General features: G+C 48.0%; 1 long non-coding RNA gene across 1 annotated transcript; it reads right to left on the bottom strand.

The window, feature by feature from the left end:
* Nucleotides 1–9,578: 9,578 nt before the first annotated feature.
* Nucleotides 9,579–14,384, bottom strand: LOC147965968 (uncharacterized). Its single transcript, XR_015608665.1, has 2 exons — nt 11,096–14,384; nt 9,579–10,924 (listed from the first exon to the last, which is right to left on the bottom strand). It is a non-coding gene; the product is annotated as an uncharacterized LOC147965968 (long non-coding RNA).
* Nucleotides 14,385–15,306: the final 922 nt, after the last annotated feature.

The following is a 15,306-nucleotide window of genomic DNA, read 5'->3' as shown; positions in this document are numbered from 1 at the left end:
CATGAACATCTCATACATCACATATAGATCATTCATCATTCATCACAACTTTGGCCATATCATATCACAAAGCACTTGCTGCAAAAACAAGTTAGACGTCCTCTAATTGTTGTTGCATGTTTTACGTGGCTGAAGTAGGGTTCTAACAAGAACGTTTTCTTACCTACGTGAAAGCCACAACATGATTTGTCAACTTCTATTTACCCTTCATAAGGACCCTGTTCATCGAATCCGCTCCAATTAAAGTAGGAGAGACAGACACCCGCCAGCCACCTTATGCAACTTGTGCATGTTAGTCGGTGGAACCGGTCTCACGTAAGCATACGTGTAAGGTTGGTCCTGGCCGCTTCATCCCACAATACCGTTGAAGCAAGATAAGACTAGTAGCGGCAAGAAAGTTGACAACATCTACGCCCACAACAAATTGTGTTCTACTCGCGCAAGAAGAACTACGCATAGACCTAGCTCATGATGCCACTGTTGGGGAACGTAGCAGAAAACAAAAACTTTCCTACGGTTTCACCAAGATCCATCTAGGAGTTCATCTAGCAACGAGTGATTAGATGCATCTACGTACCTTGTAGATCGCGTGCGGAAGCGTTCAAAGAATGGTGATGATGTAGTCGAACACGACGTGATCCAAATCACCGATGACCAAGCGCCGAACGGACGGCACCTCCGCGTTCAACACACGTACGGGACGGGAGACGTCTCCTCCTTCTTGATCCAGCAAGGGGGAAGGAGAGTTTGATGAAGATCCAGCAGCACGACGGCGTGGTGGTGGATGCAGGGCGTCACAGTAGCAGGGCTTCGCCTATACTACAAGAGAGAGACGTAACGGGGAGAGAGGGAGGCGCCAGGGGCTGGTGTGTCAAGTCCCTCCTCTCCCCCACTATATATAGGAGGGCCAAGGGGGGTTGGTGCGCAGCCTAGGAGATCCAATCTCCTAGGTGCGGCTGCCAAGGGGAGGTTTCCCTCCCCCCCAAGGCACCTAGAGGTGCCTTCCACCACTTGGACTCTTCCTTTAAGTGGAACCCTAGGCGCATGGGCCTTTGGGGCTGGTGCCCTTGGCCCATCTAGGCCAAGGCGCACCCCCTACAGCCCATGTGGCCCCCCGGGACAGGTGGCCCCACCCGGTGGGCCCGCGGGACCCCTCCGGTGGTCTCGGTACAATACCGATAACCCCGAAACTTGTCCCGATGGCCAAAACAGCACTTCCTATATATAATTCTTTACCTCCGGACCATTCCGGAACTCCTCGTGACGTCCGGGATCTCATTCGGGACTCCGAACAACATTCGGGTTACTGCATACACATATCTTCACAACCCTAGCGTCACCGAACCTTAAGTGTGTAGACCCTACGGGTTCGGGAGACATGCAGACATGACCGGGACGACTCTCCGGTCAATAACCAACAGCGGGATCTGGATACCCATATTGGCTCCCACATGCTCCACGATGATCTCATCGGATGAACCACGATGTCGAGGTTAAACAACCCCGTATACAATTCCCTTTGTCAATCGGTATGTTACTTGCCCGAGACTCGATCGTCGGTATCCCAATACCTTGTTCAGTCTCGTTACCGGCAAGTCACTTTACTCGTACCGTAACGCATGATCCCATGATCAACCACTTGGTCACCTTGAGCTCATAATGATGATGCATTACCGAGTGGGCTCTGTGATACCTCTCCGTTATATGGAGTGACAAATCCCAGTCTCGATCCGTGTCAACCCAACACACTTTCGGAGATACCCGTAGTGCACCTTTATAGTCACCCAGTTACGTTGTGACGTTTGATACACCCAAAGCACTCTTACGGTATCCGGGAGTTACACGATCTCATGGTCAAAGGAAAAGATACTTGACATTGGAAAAGCTCTAGCAAACGAACTACACGATCTTGTGCTATGCTTAGGATTAGGTCTTGTCCATCACATCATTCTCCTAATGATGTGATCCCGTTATCAATGACATCCAATGTCCATAGCCAGGAAACCATGACTATCTGTTGATCAACGAGCTAGTCAACTAGAGGCTTACTAGGGACATATTATGGTCTATGTATTCACACGTGTATTACGATTTCCGGATAATACAGTTATAGCATGAATAAAGACAATTATCATGAACAAAGAAATATAATAATACTTTTATTATTGCCTCTAGGGCATATTTCCAACACTCTCGCCCCTCCCTTGCCATGGAGGCCATGGACCAGAGGGGAAACCCTTCTCCCATCTGGGGAGGAGGTCAAGGAAGAAGAAGAAGGAGGGGGGCTCTCTCCCCCTCGCTTCCGGTGGCACCGGAGTGCCACCGGGGACCATCATCATCACCGCGATCTACACCAACACCTCCGCCATCTTCACCAACATCTTCATCACATTCCCTCCTCTATCTACAGCGGTCCACTCTCCCGCAATCCGCTGTACCCTCTACTTGAACATGGTGCTTTATGCTTCATATTATTATCCAATGATGTGTTGCCATCCTATGATGTCTGAGTAGATTTTCGTTGTCATATTGGTGGTTGATGAATTGCTATGATTGATTTATTTTGCTTATGGTTATGTTGCTGTCCTTTGGTGCCCATCATATGAGAGCGCGCGTGAATCACACCATAGGGTTAGTTGTATGCTAATAGGATTATGTATTGGAGGGCAAGAGTGACAGAAGCTTCAACCTAGCATAGAAATTGATGCATACGGGATTGAAGGGAGACCAATATATCTTAATGCTATGGTTGGGTTTTACCTTAATGAACGTTAGTAGTTGCGGATGCTTGCTAATAGTTCCAATCATAAGTGCATAGAATTCCAAGTCAGGGATGACATGCTAGCAGTGGCCTCTCCCACATAATCTTGCTATCGGTCTAGTAAAGTAGTCAATTGCTTAGGGGCAATTTCACAACTCCTATCACCACTTTTCCACACTCGCTATATTTACTTTACTGTTTCTTTATCTAAACAACCCATACTTTTTATTTACGTAATCTTTATTATCTTGCAAACCTATCCAACAACACCTACAAAGTACTTCTAGTTTCATACTTGTTCAACGTCAAGCGTGCGTAGAGTTGTATCGGTGGTCGATAGAACTTGAGGGAATATTTGTTCTACCTTTAGCTCCTCGTTGGGTTCGACACTCTTACTTATCGAAAACTATTGCAATCCCCTATACTTGTGGGTTATCAGTGGCTAAGGTGTGGTTCTCATACCCGTAGCGCGTTTCGGCGGCGCCGCGCTACTACTAAGGAGATAGCAGTAGTGTCCTTGTACTACGCGCGCTACTGTAAAGTAGCAGTAGCGCCCTGAACAAAGGCGCACTAATGATAATCCTTCACTTATAAGGTTTTCCCTAGTAGTGTCGCGTGCTTTTGCGATCGCATTGGGCACGGGTGACGGCGAGCGGCGCTCCGCCTTGACGCGCCGGGGTGGAGAGAGCCGCTCCTCCTTAACGCGTTGCGTGGCGGAGAGAGCCGCTTCTCCTTCATGCGCATTGGCAACGGCGAGATGTGATCTTCCTTCACGCGGCGTCCGATCTGGATGCCGAGGTTGCACGACAGAGAGCGCGGAGGGGATGCCGGCTCCGGCTTTATGGGGAGGAGCGTCCCCGGTGGCAGAGTCGGGCCGTTGAGGTGGAGCATGGAGCGATGGAGCATCAGCTCCATCTGCTCCTCGTACTCCACGTCGATGGCGGTGTACACCTGGCCCGCCACCGCCGGCATGGACTGCGGCAGCTGGTCCTCCTCATCGCCGGAGGATATGATGATCTCCACCTTCATTGAGGAGCCGCCTGCTGATGAGGACGACGGCCCCGGAGTTCGAGGGCCGCATCGCCATGATCCGTCAGAGCCCGTCCCAGAACCGCCGCCTGCTGGCGCCGACGCCTAGGACTTGCCCATTGCCGGAGATGTGGAGGAAGATGGGCAGGGAGAGGGCAGGAGGAGGAGAATAGATTGCGATGTGGACGGCGCAACGCGACTTATATAGCAGTGACCAGGCCTTGTGAAAGGGCCGGTCAGCTGCTTCAATGCGGCGCAGTGGCCGGAGTTGATTCCTCGGAAACTTGCCTCCGCATTGAAGCGGCGGCTCCCGAGAGGTTGTGTCGGTCAGTACCGCTCTCCCTCCCTCCGGTCACATCCTGGCATCAATGACGGCCGCTGCGTGCTCTGGGCCGGCATGAATGCGGCGCGTGCATCGGAAGGAAAGGGCAGAGTGACAGGTGGTTTTTTTATGGGTCAGAGTGGTCAGAAGCGGACGTATGGACGGCCCGGACTCCTGCAAAGCCCCCCTCCCCCCCCCCCCCGCGCGCGTTTGTCTCTGGTTTGCAGGAGAAAGCGCGTCCAGACCGCGCCGCTGGCCGATACAGGACTGCGTTCGATGGCTTCAGTGGTCCGGACACCATGGTCCGGACGGATGCGGGGGGTTTGAGGGCCGACGTTGGAGATGCCTTTTTTTTTAAAACCCCACCATATATTAGTTAACTTAAAATTTCCGTGCAATTATTCATTACAAAATTTCTCACACAGGGCGGAACAAAATTAAAAAGAATTCCATTAGACCTATTATCAAAACTAAATTTTGCAATCTCGTGAGCCACCATATTAGCCATCTGTAACTTCACCTGTAGCTTCGAGACATTGACCGTCTCCTTCTTTAGGTCAACAAGGGGCGACTAGTCAAAACATTCTCTTGCAAAAATAGAAGCCAAAAAAAAACAATCAGTTTCCAAAATGATGGACATATCGAAAGTGATACCGATATACAAGCCGTAGCCAATAGCATCAGTCAAAATCCTAGATACATCCTCCCTCTCTCTCTTGTTTGCAAAACTCTCTCTCATTTCTAATGTACAAGTTGTATACAGGTAAAATGTTTATCAAATATACGTTAATAATGTGAAATTAGTATATATCCCATATTTATTGAAACTGCTCCCTCCGATTCATAATAAGTGTCGCAATTTTGGAATAAGGTTGAACTAACCTTAATTCAAAACTGTGATACTTATTTTGAATCGAAGGAAATATTTTATTTTGCTAAGAGTGCTTTTACTGACTCATAACGTCACATCAATCTGATACAAGAATAAAAAACAAGTTCATACTCCGGCTCTGCAACAATTGAGACTCACATAGTCGGAATGACACACAACCATAAAAGGACGAAATAATGCAAACAAAAAATGTGATAATTGCCTTAGCACAGGCGGAGGGTCGATCCACGAACTACGGTGGCATTTATATTTTTTTATGGTAATACGTGTCTCATTCATATTATAAAGATCAAAGTATAAGTTACGTAAGGACCGACATGACAAACGTTAAAAATAGCAGAACATCTCTGAACTTGACATCAACGCCCGTCATCTGCCTCCAGGACCACTATGGCAGCCACCGAATAAAAGAACGACGGATCACCTTCTAACCCGAGCTCGACGTGGCTCCATCACTGATATGCAGTTTTGTGGATCTCCAAGGTGGCTCACCAAAAGTGAAGCCATCGTCGTTGAACGAATCAGACTGGAGCAACACCTCGGACACGCCATCGAACTCCAGATCTGGCACCCCACCATGACTAAGACGCCGAAGCAGGAAACCTTACCTGCCATCCACGAACCATGAACCCAGCACACGTTCCGTCTGTCAGATGTCATCAGTGCAGACCATAATTTGCATTCGCTCCTGGACTACCTCCCAAGCTCCATACTGACGCTGGAGCAAACGCCATCGCAACGGCGGAGCCCGAGGACACAGGTCCACCATGAGGATACCACCGCCGCTATGCCATCCTTACTTGAACAGACTGGTTTCCAACCCCCCCCCCCACCCCCCCGCCCCCCGCCCCCAACCATAGGACCGATGGCCTCACCAGAGATAGATCTGAAGAATCTTTATTCAGCGCCGTCACCGTCGCCACCGAAGCCAAGACGATGAACAACCTAAAAACCTAGACTACGAGAAAGTAAAACGATCCACACGCATGGATCCGGTGGTCCCCCTCACCGACGACGACCAAGGTCACTGGCGAAGGGAAGCCGCCGGAGGATGGGCTAGAAGATTGGCCTCCTGGCGGCGGCTAGGGCTCCAGCCACCAGGACCAGAGGAATCCATGTTAGGAAACACTTCCTTGTCCATCTTCCTCACATGCACATACTCCACCGTAAGCATACCCCGGTGGTGTACAACAAGACCACCAACGAGCCCAATGCGTATGCTAATAAATAACCTACAATTGAGAGAAGTAATTCTTCTTATTAGGGCATCTTCAAGGCGGCTTCACCATATAGCAGGCGCAAGCGCAGTTCAACGCCGACATGATGGAGGTGCAGCCTGCACCGACGCCTTTGTCGGCGTTCCAGCAGGCGCAAGAGGAACAATGGTACAACTGGTTTCTTCTGGAGCAGCACCGGCTGTCGGAGGGCCATATCTACGGCGAGCGCGCGAGCGAGGAGGCCGTGGCAGCCATGGTTGCGGTGAACCCAAATTTTGTTACGGAGCAGTGTGCTATCTACTATGTCGTCAGCGCTCAAGCCGTCGCTCAGCAGGAAGCGGTAGCCGCGGAGGCGCAGCTGCAAACAATCACGGAGGATATCATAGCCAGCTGCGCCTCCTACGCGCCGTCGACGAACCATCAGCCGGCTCGGTGGGATGACGACAACCAAGGCGCCATCATTTCCCTCGTGGACCTCACGTCCACTGGCGACGGACAAGGTGTGGACTCCTCCGAGGATGAGTAGGCGACGGGAGGCGGCAGGGCCTGGTGTCCCATGTGGCGTGGTTCGTCTCCCATGTTCTACTCTTCCTTGCCGAAGATCGCACCTTCACTTCATCGCTCTTATCGTCGGTGCTCATGGAGACGGCGGAAGGAGGACGACACGGGCTTGGACGCCGGGCGCCGCCGCCATAGATAGGTTTAGCGGTGGGTCTTTGTTTTTGTTTTAACTGTCCGAAATGTAGTTAAATCCATCGTGTTTGTATGAAATTCGTTATATTTGTACGAAATTCAGTCGTGTTAGCATGAATTTCATCCGGTTTATTGAAAAAATTTGAAATGTATGCAGCTAGTGTTAGATGTCGACCTCCCGTATCCATGTCTGTGGACTGATGCCCCCTGTCCGCAAACGGATGCGGGAGGTCTTTTACAGGTTTTCGGAGATGCTCTTAAACACCATACCATTTTTACATAGCTAGAGCGACCAAATCAAAACTGACAGCCCACCTGAATAAAGACTGTGACCAAGGCCACGTAGGCAAGTACCAAACAAATGTGAAATACTACGGGACGGGTACCAATTAGAGGCCACTTCTTTTCTATCAAAAGTGCCCTTTGGCCACTTGGAAGGTTTTATTCTAGTTAACATGGGAGATGTCGACATTCCAACCAGCTTACCTCGTATTGTAATCTTGGCATGCGCTTACCTTTCCCTTCAAAGGCCGTGCGTACCAGATCGCGTGCCCGATACAACTTAACTATGATATCAGTACGCTAATTTCTATATACATCAATGGCGCCATTCAGTGTTTCTTTCCATTTTAGTAGCACCTGTCAGCTCGACATCATTTCATAGGGGTAAAGGCTATGACGAGAGTTTTATTTTATTTCTTAATAAGGTTGGGAGTATGTGCTAATGCAACCATCTTATATTAGTGTGAGATGCCACTGTTCAAATCCAGGATGATCAAAGTACAAAATTGCACAAATATCCTCGAGTCCCCCTCCCCTCTCCTCCCCATCTCCCTCTGGTAATCTTAAGATTCTAAAATCATGGAATTACAATGTCATGCCCATTCCATCCTACATGACTTTGTTTTCACAAGTGTGTTAATGCTCCATAAAAAAATAGGAAAAATATATTTCAAAACGATTAGAGTGGATGCAAAATTTTCAGTGAAACATAATACAAAGGTACCTCAACAAAAAAAATTATATGTTCGACCCTAAAAATCACACAACCCACATATGAGAAGCTCCTAGGAATTTCAAGTGTCCAAAATTCCTATAAAAACATTTGAACCAGGTCCATGGATCATCTAGCGACGACTACAAGCAGCGAGCCGAAGGCACGCGGCCGTCATCGCCTCTCCCTTGTCGGAGCTGGGCAAACCTTGTTGTAGTACACAATTGAGAAGTCGTCGTGCTAAGGCCCCATAAAACCAACACACCAGAGCAGCAACTATCGTCATAAAGAAAGTCGTAGATCAGAAAAATCAAATATGTAAACACCCAAGCAAAGACAAACAAAGACTAGATCCAAAAAAATCCAGCAAAGATCAACACCGACCAAATCCCACGAGATCCGATAAAAACACACCTCCACAAGCCCTCCAACGAAGCTAGACACGTCATCGGGACCGGGATAGAACTTGGGAGACATTATTCCTACTAAAAGATATCGCCGCTGCCACACAACTCCAACCAAGACATTGAACCTCATAAGAACGAGAAAGGGGTCCCTCCCGCCGGCAGGGGGCCGAGGTCCTCCGCACCTCCATGACCCAAACGCCATCGGAGATGAGGCGGACCGCGACAGCGCTGACGGGAGGAGGAGGAAAGCCTAGGATCTTTTCTTGCAGAGGAGGAAAGAAAATGTGTGTGATCTAGGACTGAGCAAATGGTCCTTATTTATAAAGTTTTAAAAGTTTGACTGAAACTTACGAGTGTCGACACAGAAAATTAAATAGATTATGTAGCAACGTCACTGCAAAGCATAATCACTTCCCCACTGAGTCTAACTTTGACCCAAAATATAACTAATATAAAGTCTGCACTATATGAAAAATATACCATTGTAAACTTTTTTCAACTACGAATTCCATGATTTTTTGACATATAACTCGTATGTTGTCTGTCAAAATTCTAATCAAATTTAGGCCGAGAGTTTGAAAAAACCAGAACGAAAGTGAACTACAATCCTATATACTCATTGCGGACACTGAGATGCATGCATTTGCATTGCCGTTGCCTCCATCATGCACGCACGTTGCACAGACCGTGTCCATGATCACCACGCCCGCGCAGGACGGTGGAGCCGTAGAGGGCATATCATATCCTCGTCCTTGTGCTCCGGAGCTGCCTGCCATTGGTCGGCGAGCCCACATGATACCAAGGTGAGATGCACCAATGGCAGCCATAGATTGCTGGCATCGATGCTCGAAAGACTTTGTGGGTTCCCAGGTTTTGCTTTGAGGAAAGGGAAGGATTCTCGTGATCCCTTTGAAGTCGGGCAAAGTGGCCTCCAAAAAATTTCCGCACGGAGATGCCCGGACAAGTGTCAATCATTGCCGTATGATGAGCAACACCTGTCGAGAAAGGCTTCGGGATGCACGCGTGGGTGACGCAGCGAACGTGCCGCCCACTCACCTGCCTCCACCGAGGACTGCGACCCCACGTGGACCAACTGGGCGAGTGTCTGGAGAGAGATTCTCCGTTTTCTATCGCGAGTGCTGAACGGAGATTGTTGACTGAAAAGCTTGTAGAATCGATGGTTAGAAGTCGTCAAGCAGAGCAGCTGGGATGCGGCCTGTAGCAGTTCGACACATGTAGAGTGATTGAGTGAAGACCCGAAAGGGAACGGAACAGTACGTCACATGTATGGGATTCATAAATTGAAGCAGAAGCAAAGCTCTCTGGTCTTTTGATTGAACTAGATGACCAGTTGCGCCAAATGGCGCAAAGACCCGTTTAAAACCATGTTCGTGTTGAAAATATTTGCATTTTTTCAATAAGTGTATATTTGAGTAGTTATGGGGACCTCTCCCAGGTTGAACTTCCTTACTACAATCATTCTTCACCTTAGCCTTTGTACCTTCCTGAAAAACAGAATAAGAACACGATTACTCAAAATTAAAACCCTATAAGGGATTATTGCAATACGAAGCTAGCACTGATACACAAAAAAGACTGGATTGCTCTAACTAAAGTAAGGGATGACCGAACTCATCCAATATCTCTGCCGGGATGGTAAACAGAATTCGTAAATGATTACTTAAGTAGTTCACTACTTGCTCCAGCGCCCACTTCCTGAAAGATCTCAGCTTCGCACCTAAAGCAGGCCAACAACTGTAGCTATTTTTTTAATGAATTTTGGTATGATTGAAGAAAACTCTCACCATATTTTAAGATCCCTTCCAGCCTCCTGCTCTAACAAAACACACATTGTAATTAATCCAGCAACGACTTCATCAGAGCAACATAGACATGAATATATATATATTCTACATGCACCAGGATATCAGGATGTGGTGACCTTGGTCTCCATGATCCTTGACATCACAACCATGGAAAGAAACAATTAGCTACTTGACAAAATGACGGCAGCGGCCCAATGTCGAGAAAAGGAGGAGGAACCACAAGACATGCCTTCTTAAATTTTATCAAGGTTATAGATACAAAATAACATAGCTCATGAACAGAATCTAAATAGGCAACCAGGAGCATGTGGGACGGAAATAACTATGTGGCACATGACAGCTAGAGCAGCAAAGAAGAAACATGATTTATTGGCTTACCTATTTTGAATACCCGCAAAAAAATTGAATTTCTTTCATCTCAAATGTGTAAGAACACAACTTTTGTAACCCCGTGAGACACCATTGTAATCAAATACCACATGCGTCCTACCATAATGCCATTCATTAAATTATGCCATCACCTGCTGTAAAAATAGGGGAAATAATATTAAGACTTGAACATGACTGAGAGGCTGAACGGGGATTAGTTAAAATAGAAATCTAACTGTGTGGATATCTTTCGCATGGCCACAACGACCTGCATGATAAATGAGAATCCATGAGCTAAACACGAATCAGAAAACCAGCTAACACAATCCACAGGGCCTTCCATTACTCTCCGCGTGACTTTTAGCTAACCAGGTTCTGAATGAAAGGCAATCCCTCTGTATCTTTGCAATGCCCCTTGAAAATAGAGAATGAGAGTCAATATAGATTAAAATATTGCCAATTCATTACTCACAAACCGGCTACATATGTTTAAATTTAAGGCTCTAAAGGAAAAAAGGCGTGAGAAAATGCTACACACACACGAAAAGACGAACAAAAAGGACAGGAAAAGCAGCCAAAGTATACCTTCAGCTTCAGTCGAATGGTCTGATTGAGTTCCTGGCCAAATTGTTCATACATCCTCATCTGCAGCTATCTAAGGCACAAGGCAGTGAGTGGAGAACAAACATTCAAATAAACCACTGTGTGAGTATATAAATGAGACGCATACCCAACCAAATGAGGGAATTAAGCTGGACTGTTTCTTTTCATGTAATACTAACTGAATGACCAATTATAGGAGCAGATGCATTTAAAGCCCTAGTATGGACAATAGGTATGTCATCTGAATACATTAGAAGCCTACAGGGAAATTATATATGAAACGAAGCAATCAATCTAACCATCAAAACTTTAATCCCGAATAAGAGATATCCCATTTGTAAATTATTCAATGATATCAGAAATGGGAGGGTGAAACACACTGGCAAGATGATCCTGGCTGAGAAATCAGGAGCCCAAGGAGAGAGGCCCGAAAGGTCAAGCCATCAACGTCAAGCAACACTGCTTTTTTCGAGCTGATATAACCACTGTTGCCGACTGTGTGACCTTTTTAACGCTCATAATTAGTCTCTCAAATTACCTAATCCTACAATTATTCTCCAAACCTGAGAGCTTGCAACACACACATATGTGAAGCCTGAAGTGGCCAATCGAGCAAGAAACACTCGGGGAGGACCACCCAGGGAACATAGTTAATACTAAAGATAATACTGTCTATCCAAACTAAACAAAAAACATTGCACTACAACAGAGAATAATTAGGGACAATTTCACTATGTACAATGCATTGATAAATATAAAAAAATATGCCTGAAAAGAACCAGGTTCAGACGGCTTCAGATATATCAACAAAGTAGCAGTATGCCCAGGAGCAAAGATAAAACTTCATGTCACTGTATGGTCCTCTTGCGCCGAAATAAAGAGTGATGCTCAAGATAGCTAATCTCAATGTATAGGACCACCCAGGGAACACAGTTAGTTTCATGCTTTCATGTTTATGACCCTGTCATAATATGGTCACAATATGGTCCTGTCGCACTTGAATACCACTGAACCCAGGGCGACAAATTTAGTTTCCAACATTCAGGTTTACACATCCAAAAAAATAAGTAGTCTGCAGGTTCAGTTGCAAGATCAAAGTTAAAAGCACCACAAGATTAGATAACACTACATATCCAGAATTCAGTTCAACCCGTCTTTCTCTAACCGGTCAAGGGCCTTAAGAGTTTGAAATCACTCCAATTTATTTATCGTGTAAAGGAACCATCTCAAACAACAAGCCTAATTTTACTCTTGCTATATTTTCCTATGGTTGTCAATACAGCGAGCAGGCGAACCCCAAAACATATAGGCAGCCAACCTGACCGCACAAACACACGAGCTTATGAATGTGTACATGCCTTATCATGAAAGACAACAACTACCAATTTTCTGTATGGTGCTCTTGTCCTCAGGAAACAGAAAAGTCAGTTATATACAAGGAACATGTACGCCAGTTAGTAAGGCGTAATTTCAGCGCTAGAAGTAGGAAAGAGAGCTGCAAAAAGCACCCAGTTTCGACAGTTCCAACTACTAATTTTCAGAAAAAGAAAGCAAAACGCAAAACCAAAACAATAGAGAAGCTTTATCAGAGTAGTGCGCAGGAAAAAAAATACAGAGTCACGGGTAGATTAAGTTGAATGCATGTGTATCATATTAATAAATAAACGGGGTAAGCACAAATTTACAGAAACTTATGATAACTACAATATATTGTGCAAGCATGTATTCTGCAGTATGGAAAACACCATCAGTGTTGCATATGGAGCACCTGTACTATCACATACTGAGTAGTAGGTCAGATTCGCTTGCAAATTTCAGTGTTGGATAGGAGTAGTTCCCAGCGTACAATGAAGTTTTCTAACGGTCTATTTTGTTCGCAGTGATCGTTTCCTCCCAGACAAAGCAATCGACCTGGTTGATGAGGCGGGATCTCTTGTCAGGCTACGCCATGCCAAGGTACTACAGATGTTTTCGAATGGTGATGCACCTAAATATTTTCCAAAATGTCTGAATCTGAATTTACAAGATGTCTGAATCTGAATTTTGAACTATGCTGACAGCTACCTAAGGAAGCTAAAGACCTCGCCAAGAAGCTCAAGGAAATCACCAGACAGAAGAACGACGACATCCGCTCCCAGCAATTTGAGACGGTAATCTTCTCGTCTACAGGTCAACCTGAAATGCACACCTTATAGGAGGACGCTAATTATCTGAATGGTTATAGGCCGGAGAGCTTCGCAGCCAAAGGCTGGAGCTCAAAATCAAGATCATGTCGCTGGTGGACAAGAGCAATGAGGTGAGCAAGGCAGAGGTGGAGTCGGGAGCGTCGGCTGGCCCAATGGTGACGAAGGCGGACATCCAGCACATCGTCGCATCGCGGACCAGCGTCCCCGTGGAGAAGGTCTCCGTGGACGAGTCCAACCAGTCGTTCAAGATGGAGGAGACCCTGCACGGGCGCGTCACCGGCCAGGACGAGGCCGTCAGGGCCATAGGCCGCGCCATCCGCCGTGCGCGCGTTGGGCTCAGGAACCCCAACCGGCCGGTGGCCAGCTTCAATTTCGCCAGCCCGACGGGCGTGGGCAAGTCGGAGCTGGCCAAGGCGCTGGCAACCAGCTACTACGGCTTAGAGGAGGCAATGGTCCAGCTGGACATGAGCGAGTTCATGGAGCAGCACACGGTGGCCAAGCTCATCGGCCCCCCTCTCGGCTACGTCAGCTGCGGACGAGTCGAAGGCAAGGATGACGGCTCGAAGATAAGGCTCGTGAGGAAGGCAGCTGGAGAGGGCAGAGGGGAGAGATGGTGGCGGCAGCTGGAGATGGCGAAGGGGAGAGATGCTGCTCCTCTTCCTCTGGGCAGTCCTCATCTCTAGAGCCGCCGGCGCCATGAGAGGGCTCCTCCGCCCGGATCCAGGCGCAACGAGGGTCACTGGAGGAGCGGCGAGGCGAGCTCGGGACGGGCCTCCTGCGGCGGGGTTCGTCTGCGGGGGAGAGAGATGGGTGTCCACGAGTGGAGCGCTGCCGCCTGCGCGCACTGGCCGGCCTGCACTTGATCCAGAGGGGAGGTGGGTAGGGTTGAAAGGGAGGAGACGGGAGAGAGAGAGAGGGGAGGGGAGGAGGCGATGGCGGAGGCGAGAGGAGGAGAGGAGGAGACAGGAGAGGGGAGGAGGCCATGGCGGAGGCGAGAGGAGGGAAGATGGGGCGCTCGGACCGCGCTGCTACAGTAACCATGTTCATGGCGAATAAAAGAAGACGTGGCCGGTGCCGCTAGTTGGGCGCACTATGTTCAATGATGGCCAGTGCGAGGGCGTCTACAGCCGGATATACCTAATCCGGACTCTCAAGCATTCACGGACGTATTTGGACATGTGCACAAACAATGTTCGATCACCCCTCAAATGTCCGTCTCCACAACTGGGTACCTCACTAGTAGGGTGGGGCCCATAGGTGTGTAGATTGTGCGGCCCGTATAAGGCCCGTAAATTTTGGGGCCCCCAAATTTTTACATAGGCTATATATATTTCTTTATGGGCGCTAAGCCACACATGGCTCTGGGCCGCTGGCGCATCCGCGACTCCGAGCCTCCCAGGTCGCTTGCTCGATGCAATGTCTCAATCAGAAACCAAATAAGACCAATCGCATCGAGAGGAAATTGGTAGGCGAGACAACGCATCGAGACCAGATCAAAATCGACCGCATCCAGAGCCAACTTGAGGGAGTGGGTCAGAGCCCGGAGGGGTCCAACAAGGACGGAACTGACCTTGTGCCAACTTGCTCCTCAAGACAAGAAGGGAGGCGACCTAGATCGTATGTCCCCTTGTAAAACCCTAACCTAGCTATCCGGCCTATATAAGGAAAGGTTAGGGAGCCCCTAGGGTATCAAATATAATCTCATCTAGAGAAGAACAACTCTCGGTAGCAATCTTCATCCTCATTCCAGTCCCTCGCACGATGAACCTATCACCATGAGGAACAAGAAAATGTAGGATGTCGGTTATTACTCTCCAGAGCCTGAACCTGGGTAAATTGTGTGTGCGGGCTCTGTCCCGGTTCTTCCGACCCTGCTAGGAACCCTACCTAGGGATTTGACGGGAACTCATATCATCAGCTGGCACTCCGGGTAGGGGCGACGATGGTCAGAGATCTAACACGGGGCACGGATCCAGAAGGCACCGTAAAATTCATGGGGGCAGACCT

Source organism: Triticum urartu, chromosome 6A (genome assembly GCF_056163025.1).
Source record: "Triticum urartu cultivar PI428250 chromosome 6A, HENAU_Tu73, whole genome shotgun sequence".
Taxonomy (NCBI): Eukaryota; Viridiplantae; Streptophyta; class Magnoliopsida; order Poales; family Poaceae; genus Triticum; species Triticum urartu.
This window is presented reverse-complemented; position numbering and strand designations above follow the sequence as displayed.